The 18,175-nt window shown below is 50.0% G+C and overlaps 1 protein-coding gene and 1 pseudogene across 3 annotated transcripts in view; both read right to left on the reverse strand.

Annotated features, from left to right (window-relative positions):
* The window catches only part of Rbp6 (RNA-binding protein 6), a 1,084,430-nt gene that overhangs the window by 647,383 nt on the left and 418,872 nt on the right, over positions 1 to 18,175 (reverse strand). The window lies entirely within an intron of this gene.
* LOC142576791 (U2 spliceosomal RNA) lies at positions 5,278 to 5,456 on the reverse strand (annotated as a pseudogene).

An 18,175-nucleotide genomic window follows, 5' to 3' on the forward strand; every position in this document is an offset into this window, starting at 1 on the left:
ACGCTGTTAGGATGCTGAGCACAAGGTCGCGGATCGAATCCCGGCCACGGCGGCCACATTCCAATGGGGGCGGAATGCCAAAACACCCGTGCACTTAGATTATAGGCGCACGTTAAAGAACCCCGGGTGGTACAAATTTTCGCAGTCCTTCACTACGGCGCACCTCATAATCAGAAAGTGGTTTTGGCACGTAAAAACCAATAAAAAATATTTGCTTAATCCTTCCTCACAGAGTGGAAGGGCACTGAGTATTTTTTTCAACATCTCGGACAAATTTTGTTCCAGATCCTAGCTATAGACAGCTTCGCTGTAGAAAGAACACGTGAGGCGAAAGAGGGCTTTAAGGAACTCCGAGATACGCTGTGGGCCCCACGTGAAAGAGCTGATGGCCCAGAAGGGTGACCACGTGGCCATCGTGTCGCGACCCTCGGTCGCTCGTGGCCCATCTGCACCCAAGCAGTTGCCGTCCACTCTGTGCTTGGCTGCGCAAAGATTCGTGTTATTGTAGCCTCACGTGTCCTTCACCACTTTGCATAAAAGAGTAAAGCCCGAGTACCAGAACGCCTCCACGGCAACGATGAAACAAGCCCGAAAATCTTTTACGCGACGAATGTTTTCTCATTAGTTAGCGCTAAATAAGCTACAAGACGCGATTTCACTAAAGATTTGTAATAATTCATTGAACCATTGTGTTTTTAACACGCGCAACAAGCTCCTGAGAGATATATAGGCACCGTAATGGACAAAATTCCAATAACTTGGCCGTGAAATACGTAATAGAACGGCGTTTTTATCTCCGTACCCTTTGGTCAGCTATTGAGGATCTTTTTTTATTTACTTATTTGGAATACTGCCAGTCTCTGGTTGAGACCTGAGAAGTTGGGCAATGCGTTTTTCAGGTTTTGACAGCTATAGTATAATTGTTCACAGCAACTCTGCACAGACTATAATTACCAAAACAATTCTACAGTAATAAAAAGTAAAAAAACAAGAAATCAGTGCAAACAACTTTCAAAAAGCACATACAAGTTTAAATGGAAGGCATGATCACAATATATTGTCTACTGTTTAGAGCCGACAGAATGACCACATCACTAGTGTTTAAAACGCGTAGTCTAGTTGGGAACAAAAGTTTGGAAATGAGTCAGCTTTAGTAACGGATGCGTCCAGACAGTTCAGTTCTCGTGCTACTAGCGGGAAAAAAGAATGTTTGAAGGTGTCACCATGGTATGAATACTCAGTTAGCGTGTACGCCTGCTGGTTCCTTAATGCACGTTTGTGTGTCAGTGAAACATACTTTGATGAGTCGACCTTAAATACGTTATGAAGTAGCTGATAGAGGAATTTCAGTCGCGCGTGATTTGCCCTTGTTGATAGTGTTTCAAGCCCGGAGATTGTAGCTAGTTCAGTTGGAGAGTCAGTTTGTTTATAGTTATTGTGAATGAACCTGAGTGCTTTACGCTGTATTCGTTCAAGTCGCGAAAGGTTAGTCACATATTGAAGAAACCGAAATATGTTAGCATATTCTAGTACAGGTCTAATGAACGTTTTATTGATCAACTTTGTTAAGGATACTTCGGGCATTTGTGTTTAATATGGTTATATTAGGTTGATGACGTATGCATAATTAACCTTTTCTTTCTTGTTTGCTGTATGCCTTGATTATTAGCGTTTAAGAATTTTAATGTTTGCCAAGAGAGAGCGTAGCGGGAAATGAGAAGGCATGGGCGGTTGACTAAATCGCTAGGGATTTGCTAGAGTCATGAGTTGTGATGCGCGCGCATCCACAAAAGCTGTCGTGCACTCAAAGGCAGTCACCCCCCCCCCCCTCCCTGAACACGGTCGTCCTTAAGAAGTTCAGTCATGGCATTCTGTGAAGTGGACGGTGGAGTACTCTCTCTGCTGCGACCGCTCTGTTATCCAGCCTGGTAGACTGTCTTTGGTCGCGGATGAGTTGTACGGTTCCATCGCCGTCGCATAAGTTGCACTGCTCAGCGCAGTGCCGATACCGAAACAGTGGACCCTTTTTTCGTAAGTGTGACGCCAACCCACAACTGACGCCGCACAGTTCTCTGGCAACTGTGCGGCAATCAAAGCCGCGCGATGAAGGGTGGACAAATTCCGCCGAACTGGCTGAATGTTTGCCTGACATCACGAAACGTCAAAATTTTTCTAACATTTATTGTGCTGGGCTTGTGTTCGGCGAAAGCTGCGTGCGGTGAATTTTTGACAACCACCGTATGCCACTTACTCGCGTACGTTGTACAGTGGAGGTGCTAGAAATGCTGCGCGGCCTTTGGAGCATGCACCGCTGAAGACGCTCTGCACGCCATTTCGTCCTTCCGATGTACAATCGATTTCCTTGACCGAACAAAGTCTGCGTGTAACTGCTTTTCCAGATTTGCTGGGGCTCCCCAGCGTGTCCTCCTCCGTCGATGTTCTTGCTCGACCGGCGATCGCCTTCCTCCCCTCGCATTTCTTGCAGCGCGCGCACGCGAAGAGCGCGAAGGTCCCGCGGCGAGCGTGTTTACCTGTCGGTTGGATGCTCGGCAAGCGCACCGACTGGGAAGCCTTTGGTGAGAAATCGAGACAATCCGCTGTCGTTCGGCAGATTTATGTCCTTCGCCTGGAGCACATTTTTCGTTTCATTCCCGGCTTGCCGGCTCGGACGCAGCGGTTCGCTTTGCCCACGAGGCCGAACACGGCCTTCTGGCGACAGTTATGAGAATTTATGTCCGCACTTTTGGTCGCATCGATCCCGCGTGAAATATCGAAGCGCTCGCTAATCGTTCGAGCGGCCGGTCGACGGCGCCAGTCGTGGTGCAGACGCGACGACAACGCCAAGCTCGGGCGCCGCAACCGAGGAGATCTCCTCTACGCAAATGCTTTTTCGCTCGTTATTTATCGCCGGAATCAGGACAGCAAAGACACACACCCATCCGGCAGGCGTGCGAGCAACGTGATGTACTCTTTTGTCGCTTCTTCGGCTTCCGGGATTCGCCGGCCCGGAGGACGGACAGGAAGGGTGCACCGCTCCAGACAAAAGGGTCAGGCCCTGACGAATGGCGTGCTCTCCAACGCAAACAAAGGGCTCATTATATCCACGCCACTACTCGCATTTCAAGGGGGAAGAATTGCGCAAACACGACGACTGAGCGGCGAAGGCGCCTGTGCGCGCAAGGAAAACCCCAGGAATATGCCACTACGAAAGCGTTCTTCGAAGCGAGGCATTAGACGAAGGCTCTCGCGCCGGCGGAAGGTCGCGACATGCGTCCTCGGCGCGGTGTGCCAACTGCTGCGGCAAACACGTTCCCAAGTGGCCCTCCAGCGGAGTCATTATCTGGTATGAAATCTGCTACGTCAACGGCAATTTTTCCCGGTGTCAGTAGATTCGCACTAATTTATTTCCCCATTCTTTAGCGACTACTACGAGTAGGGAAACGAGGGTGCGGGCCTCGCACATAGCTCTTCACCTGTCGGAGACGGCGTCTAGTGAAACGCGGCCTTATGCATCGAGACCACATTAGGCAACATAATGGGTGTCCCAAAAGCCACACAGCGTTGGAAGCCCGCACTTTTTTTATACAAGGATTAGTTACCCAGTTAAAGAGCCCTATGGCTCCTGCTACTGCAAACAGAGCAAGACCGCGAAAACATTGAGATGAACATAAGCCAACGGGCTCATCTGTACGCAGCGCAGTGTTACGTCTTAGCATCACCAAGGGTGTTAATTGAACGTTTGCCGCGTGTCAATCCACCGGACCTCCTATCCGGACGTCAACGCGGCCTGGACAACGACTAAAAGCGCTCACTCCACCATTACCTGGAAACCGAAGAAAACGATGAACGGGAGGGAACCACAACAACGAATGGATAGGCGCAGTTAAATAGACGAGTCAAATGAGCAATCATCACTCGGCGCTTATCCAGCCGTCAAGACAGCGTGGAAAACGGCGGTTGCAGGGTTCCCCCAAAACGCCCTCAGCCCACCCTTCACTTGGCAGTCTGAGCGAAGAACGGTGTGGCCAATAACGAACGAACCAGGTGTCATGACTACTTTCCACAGATTCCAAACCAGTTTCTTCGAGGCGGAGTTACCGCGGGTTATGGATAGCATGGGCGTGGTGTCACAACGGAGTCGACGATGGTGATCTGCTGCTTGACATTCTTGCGATTCCCTAGTCGACTTGCCTGGGGAAGACGACGGGATTAAAAGCAGGAACTTTTCGAAAGTGAGGACACAGGGCCCTGATGCGAACTGAGACGTTTAACTTGCTCCTGCATGGACTGGGCTTCCGTACCGCAGCAGTGTAACTAAGCTAAATAAGGCCTTTTTCCTTCATTTTCTGCAACTCGATGTCGTATTCGCTGGGATTGGTGGTTTCTATGCCCTCAACGCCACCCTAGCCGCAACAGCAGCGATGGCTATGTAGCTTATAAATCAAACGTAATTTGATCGAGTAACAGTGCTTGCTTTCCCACGGATGATTTCGCGCACTTAGTCAACGTCCCTCCCCCCCGACACGCGCAGGCACCCACTGGCATCGTTGATTCTGTCAGGCTGGGAATAGGTCCGCTCAGATTAGAGCATTCAGTGACGCTCTGTGAACGCGGCACAAACCTGCAGAATATAATTTGGTGCTCTTTTTACGTGGCGCGCCGACCCAAACGGTTTAATTTCTGCATATAACTTTACTCACCACCTTTGTTTGAGTTTCGGCTAGAGGTGCTTGACTTGTCGTTTCGCTCCGCGCTTGCTTTTTTTTTTTTTCTAGCACGAAGAGCGTTCGGTGTTTACTTGCTTCGGCCAGTAGCCTACTTGCTGACCGGAAACACCGAAGAATTTACCCGGCAAGCGGCCTCCATCTGTGTGTTGCTCTTGGCCAGAGCTGCCTGGAACGACTGAAACTTGGCGACTGCTTCCCGGGAGCAATCGGATTGCACAAGACTGGCACTTTAGCAGACGGTGATTTTTTGTGCGAATAGCTTTCTTTGGCTCTTTTGGCCATTTTCGTGGTTGGTCAATGGTCTAACTAAGCAAGGAAAACGTTCCTAAACTCGCTCGTATTGTTCCTTCGTTCGTGCTATTCGCTTACGATGACGTAGTGATTGAGGCGTAATAGTAGAATTGCCTTAACCTGCACCTCTTGTCTATTGCCGGCCCGCTTACATTGGCAATCATCGTCGACGGTTTCCGCACACTTTTTTTTTACAGCGAAGCTGCAGATGGTTAGGCTCCGGAAAAAATTGCATGCCTCTATCGAGCCGTGTAGTCCCCAAATGTGGGCCCATCACGAAGATAGTGCAAACCGGGCCGACACGCGGCGGAGGTGAAGCGGGCTTTAAGCAATCCGCCAATTTGCAAAATTAAGCTTACAATCTTAGGTCCAAATACAACCCGTATCAGATATTAAGCTGATAGGAGCAGATACTGCGCTTTCACCCGCGTCGGCCATGTCTACGCTCGCACCGCCGGCGCTATCTTTGCCGGCGTTCCAAGCGCTTGCGTTTCCCATTTCATTTCCTTCCGCTCTCCCGTGGTGGCGGTCCCGTTAGCGTCCTGCCCGCCAAGACGGCGAGGCGGAAAGACATGCCAACCGTCCATGTGGCCCCGATCCCGAAAACTTGGAACGTTTCACCGGAGCAACGGCCAAGTTTCAGAAGCACTTCGTCGGGAACCAATTTCGCGTGGCCTGTGTTTTGTGTGACCGCTTGTGGTTTTCCCGTGACCTCACAACTATGACTGCACTGCGGGTCGTCGACCAACGCACGATCGCCTTGGCTACGGCGAAGCAGTGTGTGCCCTCGGAGTGCGGTGAGGTGCGCGTCTGTTCTACGTGCCAGGATTCGTTAGTAACAGCGCGTCGTGCTGCCTTTCGCAGCAATACACGGGTATGTATAGCCCCGGGTGCCTCATCATTTTCCGAGGCTTTACATCGTGGAGGAGCGACTAGTCGCGCCTCGCCTTCCATTTCTGTGCATACGGCGTTTGACGCACGGCAATGGACAATGGACAGCAGGTCGTGTAATGCTCCTATTAGATAACCGTTGGACCATTAGGGTGACAAATGGGTACCAAGAGAAGGGAAACGCAGTAGAGGACGGCGAAGACTAGGTGGTGGTACGAAATTCGGAAATTTGCGGGTGCTAGTCGGAATCGGTTGGCGCAGGACAGGGGTAATTGGAGATCGCCGGGACAGGCGTTCGTCCTGCAGTGGACATAAAATAGGCTGGTGATGATGGTTATGTAAACAAGCTTTACAAGAATGATTGGCTGCTGTACGACTTGCTTGCCAAAGACACCAAATGTGTGGTTGTTGATAAGAGATGACACATTGAGAAAAAAAAAAAGATTCTTGGAGTCGTGTACCGTGGACACACGTAAAACGTCTCGTTGCAAAGAAAGCATCATTGGTTGTAGCGTAAAAAATTCACCGACCATTGCAATACTTCCTTATGCGAAATTTGAACGCAGCTTTATGCGTGGTTTTATATCGCGATACACTCGCTGGCGGGGACAATCTGTCTCGTGCGGCACGTTGCAAACAAAGCGAAGTGTCATCATCATCATCATCATTTTTATTTTCACCACTGTACACACTCTAAGAGCAGTTTACACCCTTTGGCTTGCCCCTTCTGCCACACAAGGATAATCGTCATCTGCCTTGATGCGTTTCCTTTCTTTATCGCTGTAAGCCCGGAACTTTCCGGTGACGAACGGCACGCGCGTTATCAGAAGGGGCACTCCAAAGGGTGTAAACTGTTCTATGCTGATAACGCGCGTGCCATTCGTTACTGGAAAGTTCTGGGCTCGCAGCGATAAAGAAAGGAAACGCATCAAGGCAGATGACGATTATTTTTGTGTGGCAGAAGGGGCAAGCCAAAGGGTGTAAACTGTTCTTAGAGTGCACGAGGTGAAAAGGGGAGAGCCGGAAAAAAAAAGCGTGACTGCCTCGCTAATCGGAAGATCGCGAGAGGCAGCGTGCGGATGACTCGTGGGCGCGATTCACAGCAGCCACCGCAGAGAGATCTCGGCTCGTGCAGCGCTTTGTTTCCATATATAGTATCGGCGAAGGCGCTCGCTGCTTGCGTTATCGATGGCGTCATCGGTGCACAGACGAGGCGCGCTACTCTGGCGCCGTCTCGTAGCGGTTGTCGCCGCAGAGGCCATCTTGCGCGGCTTCTGACGCTTTCGCCGTACCCTCCTCCTCCACTTTCCTCCTCACTCTATCTTCGTTATCACCGTCTTTCATCCACCACTGCGCTCGGCGGTCGCTCTTTCATCCTTCGCTGTACTCGTTCGCTCGGTTACGCCAAGGACGCTGAAGCTCAACGAAGAACGGGTGCTTAAGAGCTCAGCTCTAAAATCTGATTCATGACTAGATAGTCAAAAACACTATGTCACTGAATACAAGTGACTGTCGTAAGTTGTCATGTAGGCTTCCGTTGTATGACCCAAAACAAGGCTTGGATTACCTTTTTTTTTTTTGCATTTCTTCGAAAATTTTTGTCGTTTCACCTCTGATAAAGTGCGATATTTTGTTTAGCAAACGGAGAACAGTAACCATGTTTAACAGTCGGTTGTAGCGAAAAATTTGGTACATTTATAATATTCGAATACAGCGAGTGGTTCCTCTTAGAATACGAATACGAATAGTTAGTGTGAAATATTCAATCGCCATTCGAACTTTGAATATTTCTCACCCCTTGAGGTGGCAGTTGACTTTCACAGGCAAACTCAATTTTTTTCTTTTTTTGCGCGTGGTTGTGCCAGTAGCCGTTCAGCCTCTTACCGCTATCGAAAGGGGCAGTCCGCGCTTGTGGTTTGCCTTTTCCTGTATCGATCTTAGAAAGACTTGTAAGACGCACGCGCCGTGTCAACCTTCCGCAGCATCTTACCGCGCAGAAACCAAGGAATGGATGAAATTTTGCTGTGGCGGCACGGACGCCGTTGTGCATTGATTCGTGAAAGGCTTTGATCAAAGGATCTTTCCAGAACCACCGATCTGGGAACAAATGTAGGGGACATCGGATATGCATAATTAAACCTCATGCGGCCGTTGCCGTCCTATGAAAAAGGAATTCCTCGGCAGTCGAACGACCTAACGAGACAGAGTTCATTACAGAGAAAATGAAAGATGGGCTGCGCAAGGATAGAGGGCACAGCGCCCGAAATATTTTGAACGGCGAACGAGATCAGCCGAGATCGAAGCGCCCTTCCGCGCACGAGGACCCACAAACAGTATACGCTGCCGTTCTTTTTTTTTTCCTGTAATCCAGTTGAAAACCGACATCGACCGCTTTCCGTAGCGCAGTTAATTTGTGCCAAACCGAGCCCGGTCGCAGAGGAAGGCAGGAGAGGCAGCCGGATCGATCGGCGGCTCGAGTGCGTCGGGCACGCGCATCCCTAGCCCGAATGGAGCCGCTCCAGTCACGGAAGCACGCTGCAACGATATCATCGCCAGCCGACTGCACGCCTCCACTTCTCATTTTGCTCATGTGCGTAGGCTGCCGGTTGCGACGCAGCTGTTAGTGTTCTGACGCATCAGCTCACCAGGGAGACGACAATACGGGGGGATGAGCTCCGGCAGGGGCAAGTCCAGTACCGCAGGTAAGAAGACGATGAGAGGTATCATTTGAATAACTAGGTTTATTAACTTGGAACTTACTTTAAATTTGCACTGTACACATATTTACATACAAAAAGATGTCATACCCGTCGTCGACGGCCTGCCTGACCGGCCTGGTCTCCCGTAGTGAAGTTGCGCCGTGTGCTGCTGTCTCCTTGCTCTCCTCAAAACCCACTCAGAGTATTTCTTAATTTAGTTTCTCCAGCATTCACGGGACCCGCGGACCGGCGGGTGGCGCAGGCTTCTTCACCAATGGGTTATTTCGACCAATGAGGCAGGCCGACAGCATCCAATAAGGGCCATAGTTGAAGTGGCCTGAAATGGTCGTGAAAACACTCCGCATAGAAAATCAATTCGCCCATAACTAATGAATTTTTGCCGCTCGATACAGCCGAGCGTCGGAAGGAGGGCGCGACACGTGCACGCAGTGACCACTGCCGCCCGGTTACTGGCGTCGAGCGGGCGGGAGCACATGCCCGAGGCGCCGTTGCGGTCCGCACGAAGGCTTCCCATTCATAGAAGAGCCCACAACATTCGCGGAAAGAAAAGGGGCACGCGGTATACTCTCTTCGCGATACGGTGTTGAGAGAACAGCACCAGACAACGCAGAGCTTCGTCCAGTCCGCGTATAGTCATGCCGACAAAGAACATGACTGACCGATCAAGGTCGTTAGAAGGGAGGGAGATAGAGAAGCACCACTGTTACCCAAGAGCAATCAAATTCAGGCCGACCACTTTACGTCAGGCGTGCAGAAAAGACTGAGCGCTGGACATCGTATGGCAGCGTGCTGAGCACAAAAAACGGCAACTTGCGGACCAATTTACAGGTACTGAGTATAGTAAACACAGAAGCGCGCTTCACACACGCACCACCCGCTGCGGAGTCTTTGCGACATTAAGTACATCGCTATGTGTTGTGTAAAGCGAAAGCTGGCGCGCTTTTGTTCGCAGAGCAACCCTGCCTCAGCGCAAACAGGGTCGATGCCTCCACGTCACCGTTCCCACCTGCGACTTAACGAATAAGCAGCAGTAACGAGAAAATACCGCGGATTCCTGAGAAACGCAGGGCCCGCAAAAAGTCCTTCGCCGCTCCAGACGCCGCCCAAGAAGGACAGCCGCATACTTCCAACGTGTCCGCCGGAAGTATGAGCGTCGCGCTAAAGAAAACTGTATCGCATTTTCCATCAGCTCACACTAAATTGATCAAGCACGGCATTGTTCAGGCTTGTTTGAACAACGCTTTGATTAAATCACGTCACCACTTAAGCTTCAGCTCTCAGGTTGCTCCATTGAAGGCAGCTCGCTATCTGCGCCATCTCGTCGTTTCTGTTTCAGACACGCTGCGTGAGAAGTCGTAAAATTGTGACTTCCGTCCTGATACGCGAGCAGCTGTTCGCAGAAAGATAGCGGCGATCCCGCAGACACACACGCTATCTCGAGCAAAATGAACAAGACAGGCCAAAGGGCGGGGTTTCTGCCGTCTTTCCCACTCCCTAGAAGTTTTCTCAGTTGCCCGCTAGAACTAGCCCTGTGAGCAGACAAACTTGTGCAATTCTACACACAGAAAGAAATTCGCTGAATGCTCAATAAGTGTTGTGTATAGCATGCATTTTTCCTGCCGCCAGCGTTATGTGGGACAGACTGGCATATGCCTAAATGTGACATTGCAGGAGCATAGCCATTAAGTGCAAGAAGGGAGAGACCGTTTTCTTGGAATACATTGCTCTCAGTGCGGATGTCGTCCACTTTTTGCATGACAGTAATACTACCTAGCAATGCACATGGCAATAGAAGCTCTTTGTGCATGTCATACAAGAAAAACTCCAACAGCGTATGCAAACACATAATCTCTTCCCTCACATAATGATTGGCTTCCGCGGGCATCTATCCACGCAAGGCATCATGCTTCAGCTCTCTGAAGAAGTCCTGCACCCCCGGCATGGCAAACGCACGAGAGCGATACTAGCACTCAATCTCACCAAGGCTTTCGACAATGTAGAATGTACTGCAGTGCTGAACGCTTTGTCCGATCTGCACGTACGCGGGAGAACACACGCCTATGTCACAGCTTTTCTACAGGTGAGGACTGCAGTCCTTACCGTGGGAGAACTGACAACAGACATGCTCCAACTGGGTAGCAGAGGCACACCACAAGGATCAGTGCTCTCGCCACTCCTCTTCAACCTTACTCTCACTCACATGACCAGAGACCTGGCAAATATTCCCAACCTCTCGCACTCCCTGTATGTAGATGATATTACCTTGTGGACTACCACAGGCAGTATAGGCGACATGGAGGCGACCTTACAAGCAGGACCAGATGTGGTGATGGAGCAGGCCACGGCAATAGGCATAGCGTGCTCCCCCGCCAAGTTGGAACTTCTTGTGTTCTCTCCCACCCCCCCTCATAAGTCGCATAGACCAAACCCAACCCCCGAGCATCCGTATCCACATGAGAACGTACTCCATTTCAGAGGTCACACAGCTACGAGTGCTTGGCATGGTCATGCAGAACAACGGCAGACACACGGCGACTATAACCAAACTCACCACCACAGTACATCACACTATGCGCCTGATTAAGCGGATAGCCAATAGCATGACCTGAGAAGGTTAGTGCAGGCCTTTGTCATGAGCAGACCAGTATACTTGCACCCATACCTACATCTCAACCGGGCTGAACGGAAAAAGTGGATGCCCTTATACGTCAAGTGTATAAGGCAGCACTTCCCCAAGCACACGACAAAACCTCCCCAAGCACACGCCAAATGAGCGTCTCCTTCGCCTGGGTGTACATAAAACATTTGATGAGCTCACGGAAGCCCACTGCACAGCACAAATTGAGAGGCTGTCCTCTACCACCACAGGTCAGCCCATCCTGGACAAACTGGGAGTAAGCCCGACTTCCGAGGCCGATCAAACACGTCCCTTACCATCAGACATACAAAACTGCATCACTATCCTCCGCCTGCCTAAAAACGTGCACTCCGCGCATCACGAGGATCGCAGGCAGGCCAGGGCAAAAGCTCTCTACGAACGACACCAGTACTACCATTTCACGATGTGTGTCGACGCCACTAGCTACCCACACAAACTGGCCTATGTCGTAAGTGTACTGTCGCACCAACTTCGTTACACCACAGCCGCCCAAATACAGGCGCGCACGTTCCTAGAGGCGGAGGAGGCTGTCATAGTCCTGGCCATCTCAACGACCACTGCCGCGGTTATCCTTAGCGACTCCAAAACTGCAATCCGCAACTACTCCAAAGGCCGAATTCGTGAACTGGCATGGAAAATTCTCTATCGACAGACCCCCGGCAGACCAATTAAGCTCAAGTGGGTGCCCGCGCACGTTGGCCAGCCAGGCAACGAGATGGCCCATTCTATCGCTCGAGTAGCCGTCAACCGAGCCACGCCGTCCGATGACCTGGATAACGCCAGAGACTGATTACTAGAATATCATGAGATCACCCTCCACTACCGCGAAGTGCGGTTGAGATACCCTCCGCCACGTAAATCCTTAACTAAATTCCAGCAAATTACCTGGCGCCAGCTTCAAGCACAAACCTTCCTCTCTCCAGCTTTTCTCGCCCTGTTTCATCTAGGCCTATATTGACAGGGATGTACGCTCTGCGGCGCGCCTAGAGCCAACTTCCATCACATAATGTTCATATTCCCTGAGCTCCAGCCGCCCTCTGAGTGGCAACTCACCTACGTCGAGGGATGGGAGACCGCGGTGTCTAGCTCCAACCCAGCCGACCAAACACTTCTGGTAGACTAGGCTCTGAGGGTCGCCGAGGACCACAAACTCCCGGCTACGCTACGCGCTCCTGAGCCTCCTCACGAGTAGTGTTGTAAATAAGGCTCAAGTAATAAATGCTTACCACCACCACCATGTTTCCTGGCGACGCGCTTTGAGATGGCGTGTGAGACTGCACTGTCTCTAGCACCAGCCCACTTTGCGCAGTACTTTTCTGGTAGCAGCTTATGGTACGCAGAAACGGTGCGACGTTGTATAGAGTTGGGGATCGCCCAGGCTAATCAGGTTCTAACATATCTTACCGAAGTACAGATGACATCGTCGTTTTAATATACACAACTTGACGTAGAAATAATGACTAACACGTAGTCTATGATGACGACGTCTCAGTAATCCGTAGTTCTCTCGCTTAGGCTCTCGTTCGCCACCCATTGTAACCATATCGTAGGCGGTATAGGCGTAGAAAGAACACTTGCCGTCATGCGATCGCCTACAGCGTGGTCGTAGTCGCGCTGCTGTCGTCACAGGCACGTACGCTTGCGACCCACACACGCAGATACTGGACTTACAGGGAAACAGTGGTCCACCTGGTAGCGTTTCGGCGAACCTCAAACAATGCTGCATAGCCAGGTGGCTGCAAAATTTTTCGCATAACATAGATTCCCACAGGACGTGGGATCTGCATAACTACTTCTTTTGCATGCAATAAAGAATGCTATAGTGCTCACAAAATACTGCAGTTACCAAGAGAACGAAACTGACACCTGACAGTTTAGTAAATTAAGTGCCTGAATGCGCGAGCGACATAACATTTTCACAAAGATGGTTAACATAAAGCTTGAGAGATAAGTGCGGACAGGTAATAAACTGTGAGTGAAGCCTAGGCCAAATTCTAAGGAACGAACATCAGGGCCGACAGCAGCTATAGAGGCCCCCTCGTTTCCTCAGCGCAAGGCGTCCAATGCTCCACCGGGCTGTCGCCGCGACAGAGAGGAGCCGCCTGGCCAAACAGCGGCTAAAAGGCTCTTTGCAGGCGTCGAGGGCACCGGGTAACGCGAGAAGCCCGTCGGCAGCCGCTAGCGACCCTGTGTTGGCTCGCGGCATTCTGCATGAGGCGATTTGTTTCCTGCGTGGACGACAGAATGCGTCGCGCCGGAGTATGGTTTCCGCAGATGGACCGACCGAGACGCAAAACAAAAATTGCGTGGAGTGACAGAAGTGTTAAGTTGAGCCGCATTCGCAAATTATTCGCTGCTGCAAAAGCAAAGAAAGCGTCGTTTTTGCCGTAAGACGAGCAGCCAGAGAATAGGCAATAAAACAAACACCCGCGTCGTGGAGGGCCCCTATGTAATTAGTTCTTTCGAAAAGAAACAAACCGAAGACTCGAATAAGCAAGTTTCGCGACATTTAGCTGCGTAAGAAGAGTCCGGACGCAACAAGGTTCTTTCAATATCTGTGACCTGACACTGACGCATTCCGGAGCTGTGGTTTCGCTGCACAAATTCGGAAGCGTGGTCTCTGCTATATGGTAAATTACTGAACAACAAGTCTAAACTGCCTTCGTGTTGCTCTTTTGTACACACCTCAGTTGCGCGAGTCTTCCCTTCAGACAACTCTCAATTAAACGCGATAGAAGTTGGCACACCAGGAGGTCCAGTCCGCTCCGAGCATGCTCCAGTGTCACAGTTGGAATCAGACAGACCAGCTATGCCACAGTAAGAAAATTGTGAACACAGTAAGAAAAACTGTGAACGGCGAAACTAACTTTATTGGGCGAGCCTGTGCGCAGAAAAACTGGCTACACTCAATGCTCAACGAAAACGGCGAACACATCTGATCAGCGAGTCAAGCGCGTCGGCTTTTATAGATCAGTCGTCGAATGTTCCCGAGTAATCGCTGGGGCCCGTGTGCCTTCCATAAAGTTCTACGCCATTCGCGTCGTACATGCATGCAATCAGATTACACAAGGTTCGGCGACAACAGACAGCTGATAGAAGCATCGATAGCATTCTAGAAACTTCCGATACATGTAGACGTGTCCTGTGCTGAGCGCTAACATTTCTTAGATGGTAAAAGCGCTCACCCGTAAAAGATAAACGAGTTCACGTGTCAATACTATACACATCTCATAGCATCGTTACAAAACTATGTAAAACCACATCATCATTGTACATAAGCGTTGTGTACCCTGTATACATTGAACATCATTTTTTTTGTAATGTGACGATTAGTTCATGTGTAACGGAGCGTCCGCGTGGGTCTATGTGGTTATATGCCAGTGAGTGTGGACTCGGACACTTCTTTTAAAACATGCCATGCATACAATGATTCGTACTTTGTGGATGTTATCGTCCTTATGGAATTGTTCCGTCATTGTCACTCAGTGTTGGTATCGTCTGTTGTTGAAATAATTTTTTTCTAAACGAATAATGGCTATGGCTTTTTCCTCAAGGTCACTTGAATGCCTCCGACAACGGAATCTAAAATCATTTCATGCTTAAAGACTTCTGAAGGAATTGCGTGCCCCAGACACACGCAAAAGCACCTGTTGTAGGGATAATGTTGCTGGTTGCAGTGTGAAAGATAAAACTGCTACCCAGCTAGACTGCCAAAACAACAAAATGACAGACTACAAGTGAAAACCACAGGTTGCCAGTAGGCTTCCCTCGAGCAACTGAAAGCAAAGCTTACGTTAACCCTTTTAATGCTTGATTATTAGAAGCGTCAAATTGGAAAAAAGGTCTGTATGCGTGTGAAGACACATCCTGACAATGTACACACATAGGGAGAGAGAGAGAGAGAGAGCAAGTGATCTGAGTTGAGTTGAGTTGTAGGCTACTGGTGGGATTAGCCTTGCACTTGCTGCCGGTAATTGCTCCACCGTAGCGACACTTAAATAAATCACATAATCAGACACAGACCTCCCAATTACAAATGGTCACTCCTCAGTTCACCATGTGGAAGTCAAATCCGTGTCCTGTAGGTAATTTAACCGAAGGCGAGAGACCTCCTTCCTACACAACCGGTTCCTACACAACCGGACAATGTCCTGAAGAGAACTGTGAGGAAGTCCTGTGTTCTTGAGGGACCCGAATAACACCCTCCTTTCCGCGTTATACACCGTACAGCACATTAGGTAATGTTCTATGTCACCGCACACACCACACGTTGAACATAATGGTGATAACGCCAGGCCAGTCTTATACATCCACGCAGGGGTACGAGCAGAGCCCGTGCGAATGCGGAGCAGTAAGGTGGCTTGGTTTCTTTTGAGAGCCTTGATCCCACATGGCTTGTGAGGTGAGCTCCACAAAGAACTGAAGTGGCACGACACCGCTTCTCTGAAGAGTCTCTTGTCTTCTTGAGGCACATTTCTCAAAGGATTTCCAGACAGCGCACTATGGGCGAGGCTGTCCGCCATCTCGTTGCCTATGATACCTATGTGTGATGGCACCCATTGGAATCGTATGGAGAAGCCTTTGACACGGAGATTTTGCACGGAACGCAGGGAACTTAGAGATAAGGTATCAGTAGGGAACCCGTGCTCTAACCTTTGAAGGGCGGATTTCGAATCTGTAAGAATGACAACAGGTTGAGGCGTATACGAAACCGTAGCTTTTTGAGAGCTGCCTCAATAGCAACGCTTTCGGCCGTTGTGGACGACACGACTGCAGTGACGCGAACGGACCAATCATACTTCAAAGAGGGAATGTGAAAAGCAGCTGCACTAGATCCTCTAACCTTGTCCACAGAGCCATCAGTAAAGATTTGAAGACGACGTGCATATTCAGTTTCAAGATGTTCCAGTACGAGCGAACGCGTTGCCGCCAAAGGAGAACTCCGCTTAGCACGAACGTGAGGAATTGCCAACGAACAAACGAGGCTCGCGAAAGACCAAGGTAGTTTCAACCTCTTAGTTCGACCTCTAGCGTCAAGACCCAGGTAACCAAGACTATTAAGGGCCAAGTACGCTCGGGACTCGGATCTCTTTCGAAGGCGCTGTAGAAGGGCTCGGCCGGCTGCCGTCTGTTTGACGCGGCCAATTTGCATCAATAACCTTTGTGAGGCGACTAGGCTAAGAGGTCTCGATAGAGATTCATAAAGTACTTCATTGTTAGGAGCAGTCTGCGGAACGCCAAGAGCCCTTCTTAGGCCCTTTCTGTGCAGAACCTCAAGTCGTTTCAGCTGTGATATCGATGGGGAAATTAAAGGGAGCTGATACATTATTCGACTCGTCACTAGTGCATCGTGCAACCTGATCATTGAAGTAGGGTGATTTCCCCATTGCTCACTTGCAACTCTACGGATCACACTCAGACGCGAAGATATCGATGTCACAACCGAGTCCACAGCTCGTCGCCACTGTAAGCGGTAGTCAATAATGACGCCCAAAAAGCGCTTGTGTTTCAATTGTCGAAGACAAGATTGATTAAGGTCTATCTTCAGCCGCGCATACCTTCTTCCTCTACCTGGAAACATGATGAAGCCAGATTCTTCCACCGAGAGAGTCAACCCAACACCTTGAAGGTAATCTTGAACTGAAAGTAATGCCTGTCGAGCTATCAGAGCTAAACGCTTGTGTTGATATCCGGTTAACCAAAGACAAATGTCGTCGGCGTATATCGACATATGGACATGCCTGTAATGTTTTTGCATTTCAGCGGGAAGACCAGCCATTGCAACGTTAAAGAGCGTTGGGGAAAGAACACTTCCCTGAGGTACACCTCGCGATACTGCCCTTTCGGTGCTTGTGTTACTTCCTAACCGCACTTGAATTTTACGATCACTGATAAATGAGTGAATGAATCGCAGAAGATAGCCCTGTACGCCCATGGCCTGCAAACTATATAGTATTGAGCTCTGAAGGACGCTGTCATAAGCCTTTGATACGTCTAGGAAAATAACTAGTGTTGAAAGGCCGAAAGCTCTATGATGTTCAATATGGCTTATCAAGTCCAAGACGCTATCTTGCGCGCTTAAACCTGTTCGGAATCCAGTCATGCATGTTGGCAAAGCCCTTCTATCTTCGAGCCACCAAGATAAACGCTTACTTGCCAGCTTCTCTATGAGCTTAGCCACGCACGACGTCAGTGATACAGGACGATACGAGGCCAAGTCGGTCATTTCTTTGCCGGGCTTCAGCACTGGGACAGCGCAAGCCACCTTCCATGAAGGAGGAACGTCGCCAGTCTCCCACACTCGATTGAGATAGCTTAGGAGCATCTCCCGATGTTTCAGAAGTAGGTTCTGCATCATCTGGTTGGTGATGCCGTCAGGACCTGGTGCACATCGACGCCGCAGGCTGCTGAGTACTGTCTGTAGCTCTCGAAGTGTAAACGGGGCGTCCATCACAGACGTAGATGTTGCAGGCAAAGCGCAGGGATGAATTCCTGAACTTACACTTACAAATGCATCTGTGAATTCCTCTGCCAAGCACACGAGAGGTTTCTGCTTGCGCAGTGCAAGCGCTTCGAAATGTTTACTAGGACGAGAATCTCCAGCAAGACTGCCAATGACTCGCCAAATTCTCGTCATCGGTGAGAAAACTGTCAAGCTAGCGCAAAAGGACGCCTACTGCGACCTACAGAGCTTGTTCGTATGGCGTCGAATGGCAGAGTTAAGCCTACTGAAGGTCGTCTTCAAGGACCTGTCGTCCTTCTTCCGCATCAGTTGTCGCTACGCCCTTCTGCGGGCTGCGCAAAGCTTCCTGAGTTTTAAATCCGGAGTCGGAAAATGATTAGGAAACTTGACCGCTGTGGTAGCAGCCATCCTACCAGAAATCATT

The sequence above is a fragment of the Dermacentor variabilis genome, chromosome 3 (assembly GCF_050947875.1).
Source record: "Dermacentor variabilis isolate Ectoservices chromosome 3, ASM5094787v1, whole genome shotgun sequence".
NCBI classification, from domain to species: domain Eukaryota; kingdom Metazoa; phylum Arthropoda; class Arachnida; order Ixodida; family Ixodidae; genus Dermacentor; species Dermacentor variabilis.